Raw genomic sequence first — 8,955 nt, forward strand, 5'->3', positions numbered from 1 at the left:
TATATCATACAAAGATCTCGTAAGAGTACGTATACAAACCACACACATACAGATCTATAACGCAGTTAACTTCTGAAAGCTAACTGCTTCTTATTCCAACACCAGTACATCACACTCATACATCTCGCAGCATGTGTACTACAGTACAACAGCGGAGAAATACATCTCTCTCTCTCTCTCTTTTCTCTCCCTCTCTATATATATAGATATGTTTATGTGTATATGCATATATATATATATATATGTGCATCTCAACCTTGGGTGTGATGAGTTGTTTGATTTACGAGACCGAGAATCCTTTGCCTGCCAAAGTAGCCATATTTGGCAGGATAGGCTCGGTTTCTTCCTGGAAGAGGAATAGGATTCGAACTGGCCAGTGATGCCAGAGATTTCTGAGCTTGTTCTTCATGATGATGATCGTAGTAAACTCGCAAACCAGGACCCATGCGTGGTTCCACAAGATTTTGCTGAAACTGATGATGATGTTCAGCCATGGCTTCCCTGAGGAAAGTACTGATGAGAGACTTCTAGGGTTGGACTTTTTTTTCCTTTCTTCTTGCTTTTGATTCTGCGTTAACACAACGAGGTTTTTATAGTTGCGGCATCTTGCAAGCTTGAAAGGGAAGCTTGGACTAACGTGATCAGGATTTAAATGAAACGCATCATGATCCAGCCGGATCATTATGAAATATCTCTCTAATTATCTAATACTACTCTATCATTAGTTCGGTGAGTTCGTGATATGCTTCGCATCACATCAAATCTTATATGTGTCGGTATTATGATATTTATTTGGCCAAAAAAATATTATGATATTTAAAGATCACACACCCTCACTTGTGCGCGATATTTGAATTTTAAAGTGAAAAAAGGTTATCATTATATTCTTATAGATGCAAGAATCAATTGAAGTGGCTGTGCTTTTATATGCGTGATTATAATCATCCATGAGTGTTATTTAAGTGTTTTTATAATGTGAGTAGCATATATTTATCAAATCAAACATATATTCTATTCATACACGCGTCTTGGGCGCATAATCTTGTGAGGAACATATTAAAGGGTTTGCTCTTTTCCAATATTATTATATTAGATTTTTATGCGATATTTTGCTTTCGAATATAGATATGTGTGTGTGTGTGTGTGTGGTTTTGTTTTGGTTTAATTTGTTTGTGAGTAGTTAATTTGGTTTGTATATATCAAGTTTGTATGACGTGGGTGTTGCTTACGCAAGTAACAGATACATACGAATGAATCAAGGCGGGTGTTGGAGGAATAAATATTAGCTTTGTTTAATTTTTTAATTGAATTTTATATATTATTTTGATAGAGCTGATAGGTTATAAAGTGCTTGAAGCAATTACTAATTTGCTAAAATCGACAGAGGGCTTATCTAGGATTATGGGAATTTGTGATTAAATCTTAATTAAATCCAGCTATATAAAATAATTAAAACCGAAATCAAGCTTATACCTACCTTCAATTTTTCTTTTTAATTATAAAAGAGCATTATGCTCTTTTCACAATATTTAAAAAATTTTAATTAAACATATTGGCTTGATTAGGAAATTGTTAAAAGTATAAGCTTAAATTTAAATTTTAATTATTGTTTAGTTGGATTTAATTGAGATTTTTTCAAATATTAACTTTATTTATTTTTCGTTTAAAAGAAGGGTAAAAGACCAATTCAATATAATGATAATTAGGTTTAGAACGGTATGTTAAAAATAAATTGTAAATATAGATTCAGCAAACTGCAAATATTATTGTTGGGTATAAAATTACATTCTTCTTTGAAAAAATTGTTAAAAAAAACTTAGAAATTGAAAAATTATAAGGAAAAACAAAAAAAGGCCCTGGAATTTAAAAAACACAGATAGAGACTGAGTGACAACTTCACAATGGGTTTTGACAACTTCATGACATATTATTATTATCAAAAGCCATGGTGAAGCAAATTCTAGGATCTTTAATTGTGGTTATCCTAAAATTATATACAGGAATCCTTTCACAAAAATTGTTGTCATTTGCTTATTAATTATTATCAAAATCAATAATAAGGTTGTAACGGGTCCTATTTGCAATTTTTTAAATATTTTTTTTTTATGATTTGTCCTTCTTCTTTCCATCTCTACGTGAACGCATCTTATTATTTTGCGGGTGTTGTTGGTTCGCATAGCGTGGCGTATTATAGTGGATTTGCCGGCATGCCAGAGTGAGACCAAACTTCCAATATTATTCCTTAGGACCTCATTCTATTTCTTGATGAAGAGAATTAATTTACTAATAAAGAAAATAAAGAAACCGTATAATAGACTTTATAATCACTTATTTGAAATCAAGAGACTTATTGGAATTTTCACCGCTAAACTCAGCACACATACATGATTTGTTTTAAATTTTAAACTCACCTAAGGGAAATCTGTTAGTCTTGATTTTTCTCTTCAAGAGTTTCTCTCATTACATGTGTGTGTGTGTGAGTATATTGTAATATTGAGATAGAGAGATAGGGGTGAAAATTTTGAATAATAGATGAAAATAAATAAAATCGATTCCGCAAATGTTTTGTTTTGAGAATTTGTTCCCTTTTCCATTGAATTTTAATTAAAAAATTATAATTAAAAATTCTAAATTAAATATCTCCATACAATTTATTATCCACTTGATCTTCCTTTCTGTTGAGTGGATTTCTTTTTGGGAGTGATATGATTGAACTTCATATATCTTACTGCTCTCCTCTTACTCATTGACATAAATATTCTCTACAAGTTTGTATAAAAATATTTTAATATTATTAAACACACAAATTGCCAAGTTCAACTTTAAATTAAGATAATACACGCATTGTCAACAAGAAAAAAGAGTATATATGCATTGATCAATAATCTATATCTATTAAACTGGTAACAAGCTACTTGTCTTGCATGAAAATAGTAATTGGCGCTTCTTCTGGGTACTTGGCATATAGGCACCACACAAGAATTAATGCTATATATATATATTTATATATATAGAGCTTGGTCATCAGTAATCAATAATCAACAACTCAAATAAAACACATTCATTTTTCACATATTGTACCCCCCCAAAGAAACAAAGCAATATTTTCATTAAATTGGAAAAACAAGAAACTAAATATTGAAACAACTTTAAGCTTTTGTCTTTATTGAGTTTATCACACATGATTGTAACTGTATAGTCAGTATACATATTAGAATCAATTGTTAAGGACCATAAGACTATAAATAATACACACACCAAAAACTTTAAAAGACCACTAATGGAATACTGATAAAAAGGAAAGGATTTAAATGAAATGCTTTATAGACAAGAGACATAAAACACATCAGCTTCATTTATCCGTTATACGCAGACTGATACACACATGTTGTATCCTAATACTTTCCCCTTTGATCTAGCACACATTAAAACAACTAAAAGTACAGTTTCATTTTGACAATTGATATACCAATTAAATACTAAACACTCGAAATCCTGGAGCATACCTATGGTTTTTAATGTAAGACCTATTTAATTAATTTGATTAAATTAAGGAAGTTAGATAAGTTAGTTAATTACGAGAAATATGACATATTTTTTCTAAAACACTATAATCATCTTCTTATAATATTTCCATCTTTCTTCTATTTGATTATGGTTGAGAGAATATCAATAGGAGTAATTTAAGGAAAAATCAATATATATGGGAAATACTGTATATTTTATACTTAGGACCAATATCAACTCAACAATTAGGTCTTATATTAAGAGTTGGAAGAGAGTGTGTGTATATATATTGTACGTTTAATTATTTTTTTTCAAGAGACCTATTCTTTATTAATTTGATTCATTTGGCTGATACTAACAAATAATGATGTATCGATGCCGAAAGATCAGGCGTTGCTTGGCCAATTGAATCATGAATTCTCGTTCTGGTTTTATTATATACTGGCTAGCCAGTTTATATCAAATTCTTATTACGTTGATTTTTTTCAAAACTGAAGTTAGGGTTTGCTCGAAATTTCATGACACATATAGTAGAAACCGAGAGGGGCAGGAGAGATATAATTAACAACTCAAGGTTTACTCCTTCTTCTTCTGGGTTTGAAGATAATTATATTGTACTCCTCCGGTCCTAATTATAAGACCCAATTGACTTATTTGAGGAGATTAAAGAAGTAAGTTAAGTTGGTTATTTATAATAAATAAGTGTTGTCATTCCTAAAATATCCTTGCTAATTAAGTATATTGGCTAAAACTATCATTATTAGAAGGATTATCTTAGAAAAAAATGCATAAATATAAGAGACAAAATGGATTGGGTCTTATAATTAGGACCAAATAAAAAGTCAAATTGGGTCTTATAATAAGGACCGGAGGAGTATTTAAATGTTTACCTGATAAAAAAGACGTTATCTTGAACAAGACATCTAAATTATCAGCTACTAATATTTTGCTCCTGCTTCATGCATGCACGTGTGTGTGTTTGTGTGTGTATACACAGGGTAAAAAAGATCGAGGCTACCAAATTCCCAAGTAAATATTAATATTATGGCCTAGTATGACACATATTTATGTGTGTCTATATTATACAAAGATCTCGTAAAAGTACGTAAACAAACCACACACATACAGATCTATAACGCAGTTAACTTCTGAAAGCTAACTGCTTCTTATTCCAACTCCAGTACATCACACTCATACATCTCGCAGCATGTGTACTACCGTACACCAGGGGATCGAGAAAACACATCTCTCTCCCTCTCTCTCTATATATAGATATGTTTATATGTATAGGCATACACACACACACACACACATGCATCTCAGCCTTGTGTGTGATGAGTTGCTTGATTCACGAGACCGAGAATCCTTTGCCTGCCAAAGTAGCCATATTTGGCAGGATAGGCTCGGTTTCTTCCAGGAAGAGGAGTAGGAAACGAACTGGCCAGTGATGCCAGAGATTTCTGAGCTTGTTCTTCATGATGATGATCATAGTGAGCTCGCACACCAGGACCCATGCGTGGTTCCGCCAGATTTTGCTGAAACTGATGATGATGTTCAGCCATGGCTTCCCTGAGGAAACTAATGATGAGAGACTTCTAGGGTTGGATTTTTTTTTTCCCCTTTCTTTTTGCTTTTGTATGGTCAGTACATATTATGACACAGGAAACACGACCAGGTTTTTATAGTTGCAGCATCTTGCAAGCTTGAAAGGGAAGCTTGGACTAACGTGTCAAACCTAGCTATATGGGAGGTGGAATAATTTTCTTTTTCCTTTCTGTTTTTCTCGCTCAAATACAGTTTGGTTTATCTTTCTGTGGAGAATCAGGTTCCTTTTTTTATATAATGGAGTTGGTCAAGACGTCCGAACATATTTGAATTAATCTTCCCTCTTCCACCAGATGTAATTTTCAAACAAGCATCTTCACCAGAAATAATTGATACAGAATATATCAACAGGATATGGATACATATATACACTTCTTCAATAATTCTCTCCATATTTGGTCGTTAATAAGACATTGTAATGTTGTGCGATTCACGCAACCAAATCCATCTAATGAAATGCATATAGGAGTGCATATTTTTTTTTTCCTTTGTATGTTATGTTCTAAGTTATGTTTGTCTCTTTGCTTTCTGAGTATTTATTATTTTCTCCTTCGTTATTAGTATTTTCTATGCTATGTGTTAGCTTTTCCCCCCATGATATAGATGGAGGGGTCAAATGTTCATGGTCTAAGATCCTTTCATCATCAGAAGCATTCCCACGAAATTTGATAAGTATCACTTTTAGAGATTCCAACTGATCTTATATGCCTTGTAAATTTTATGTTATTAAACAATCTTGAACACGCAAGATGTTATTATGATGCATACGAGCTATTACGTGATTATTTGAGTTACTTTTATTACTTATTTATTTTTTCTAATCATTCCATATGTGGGGATCAAGCTTGAAGTTTATGAAGAGAGAAAAATAATACTTCTTTCATCCTAAATGTAGAACCAGATAATTAATTTAGAGAGAATAGAAAAATACTGTTTTTAATATTTATATTGAAACTACTTTTTTTTTTTGAAAAAAATGTTCGATATGTGCAATAATCAACAAAAATAATTTGGGAAGGATTATGAATTTGACATATAAAATGAATTAAGCTAAGATTTTATATTTGAATTTAGAATCAAAGTAAATTCCTGACTAGCTATCACATTTTAGTTCAGAGGAAGCATAGAGGAAGTATTTAGTAAAAATTATGCTTGATAAATGTTTGTGATAATGTTCAATTTTACATGTATATTACGTAAAATCGTGGCAGAAAACATAGCGTATAAAATCATTATATGAAAAAGGAGGAATAAGCTTTTTTTTGGTTGAATATGGAAAAGAGAAAGACCTAGAGCTAGTGACGCCAAACGAGTGACAAAGACGAGCGATCTAAAGAGTGACGTGAAAGTGATTAATAATTAAAGGAGTAGTTATGAGACCGGGACGACAGATGTCCCAGGAGTAATCTATAGTCTCATCCCATCTTGGTCCCTTTTTTATCCTGATAATCTCGTAATTGTCCCGTCTTGATCTGTTCTAGTTTTAGAGTGTTTGAAATTAGTAAAAAATGTTTTTATATAAATAGAGATAAAACTTTTTTCACATACTTACTTTATATATCGTAAAATTATTTTTAAAATTATAGTTTGATTTTTGTCCAAACAGTCCTTATTTGAAAAATCAGGTGTTATAATTCCCTTCTTCTCTAACACTATTATGCTGATTCTAGTAGATGATATGAGAAAAATCGGGCTTTTGTCTCCTGTTTTGGCTCTTTTTGCCCTCTGATCTTCTTTTTTTAATAGTGATTTATGTTTTGATTCCTGGTTGATAATGTTTTCCATTTTTTTATGAGTTTCGATATTTGGTTTTGTTTCTAATTTCTAGTTTGCTGATACTGTTATTGGTGCTGTTTCCTATAATAAGAATGTATATATTCTCATGTTTTAGTTAGCCATCCAAAAAAACTATCAGAACATAGGTTTGGTAGTTTGTGCTATGACGCCTGGATTTATGGGTATAATTTGATTCTCCTGTGAAGGACAGCGGCCTCTTAAATCAAATCAATGCTTTAGTACGTATTGTCACAATTAATTCACTGCGTGTAAATAGAAAATTTCTCACAAAATTTTCTTAAGGCGTGAAAATATATAGGAGCGAATTTATAACAAAATTCTCATAGATTTTTATGGTATATTAATACTTCTAAAAAAAAATAATTTGAAGAGAAAATCTCGTCTTTAAAAGGGAGAAGGGGGAGGGCAGATGAGCATAAAAATATTGTGGAAAGTTTTTTTTAAAAAAAATTTCAGCTTCAGGAAAATGACAAAAAAAAAGCTGAAAATTATTAAATCCCAAATCAAGTTTAGTAACAATACCTTATTTAGTATTGACAATACTGAATTTGCAAATAACAATAAATTTTATTGACATTTCTTATTTGGTATTTAATAATTTTCAGCTTTTTTCATGTCATTTTCTCTTCAGCTTCTCATTGAATTAATTTGTCGTAGAACTTCCTCGTGAGAAATACAAACACTCTTGGCTGGCAACAAAAAAAATATCTTGGAACATGTATACTGTGCGTATATATACATGTTGGCAACAAAAAAAAAAGAGCATATAACAAACCTGTTTTGTTTTATTTTGATTATATGAGCTACTAATGGATGGATGCTGAACACTGTAAGGTAGTGTTTGGCAATTTGAAACATGAATGGCGGCATATTTCCAGTTTTGCACACTATCTATGTCTACTTTTGTACGTTGAATTTTGATGATTAGTTTTTTCCCTATAAATTTCATGTCTTGGTAATTAAAAAGCGGGAAGAGGAGATATGTATAAACAATAAATTTCAATTACTTCAAACAAGAGAAAATTGCAAAATAAATAGAAGAATTAATGACTTAAACAAAATAAACAGAGTCTAACTAGGTTGGTTTTTAAGTAATGCTTTTTAGGCCTAAATATGCAAGACTATGGCTTAACTTGCCTCCCTCAAGTATATAGATTCAAAAGATTAATGCACCGTTCAAGGCCAAGGCAACATAAAAAGACTACTTTGGGGAAAAAAATTTTGAGGGAGAAATGAGAGATATTTTGTTCCACCACAAAGAATTATTTGATTTTTTCATTTCAAAGAATTTATGCGATATATCAAAGCAATCATTTTGAGGATTTAATCATTCCTAAGAGTGGATTCTTTCTTTTCAATGCAGTCATTTTATTTGGTAATAGTAATAAATATAATAATGAATAGAAAAAAAATAAATGGCATGATATTTGTGTCTTCAGCTTTTAATTTGTTGAATTGGGCCTTGAAAACACATTTGAGCCACTTGAATATGACCATTTTTTTGGGCACTCCTCCAATTGATTAATCTCATGCAAAGTGACAGAACGCAGGTTTGTATCAAAATGTTTCTTCCATTTTACTTATGTATATTAGGTAATTAAGGAAGAAACTTAATTGATAATGGATTAATAATGACAACAAGTCTTATGCTATGACATGGAACATACGATGTTCTTGTACTGTATCAATAACCAAAACTTTATATAGGTTGTTAATTAAAAAATCTTATTCAATAACCTCATCAAACGTTCTCTTTAGTCTTCGTCTATCATTTTTTAAAGGATTTCATGCTGTTTAATCTACTCTCTTCATCAACTCCTTTCTTGATTTTTTTCCGTACATGCCTAAATCATCTCAAATGATTTTTATCATTTTCTTTTTAATAGACATCATGTCTACTCTTTCTTTAATATGATCATATTTTGAATTTTATCTTTTTCTATATGGGTTATCGCACATCCATCTCTAGCTCGGATAAAGAAGAAGGGTTGTGCTCTTACCAAAAAAAAAAGAAGTGTTGTGTTAGGCACTCATAACATATATGTC

The sequence above is a fragment of the Neltuma alba genome, unplaced genomic scaffold (assembly GCF_004799145.2).
Source record: "Neltuma alba isolate B1F8T4 unplaced genomic scaffold, ASM479914v2 tig00011941_pilon, whole genome shotgun sequence".
NCBI lineage: Eukaryota > Viridiplantae > Streptophyta > Magnoliopsida > Fabales > Fabaceae > Neltuma > Neltuma alba.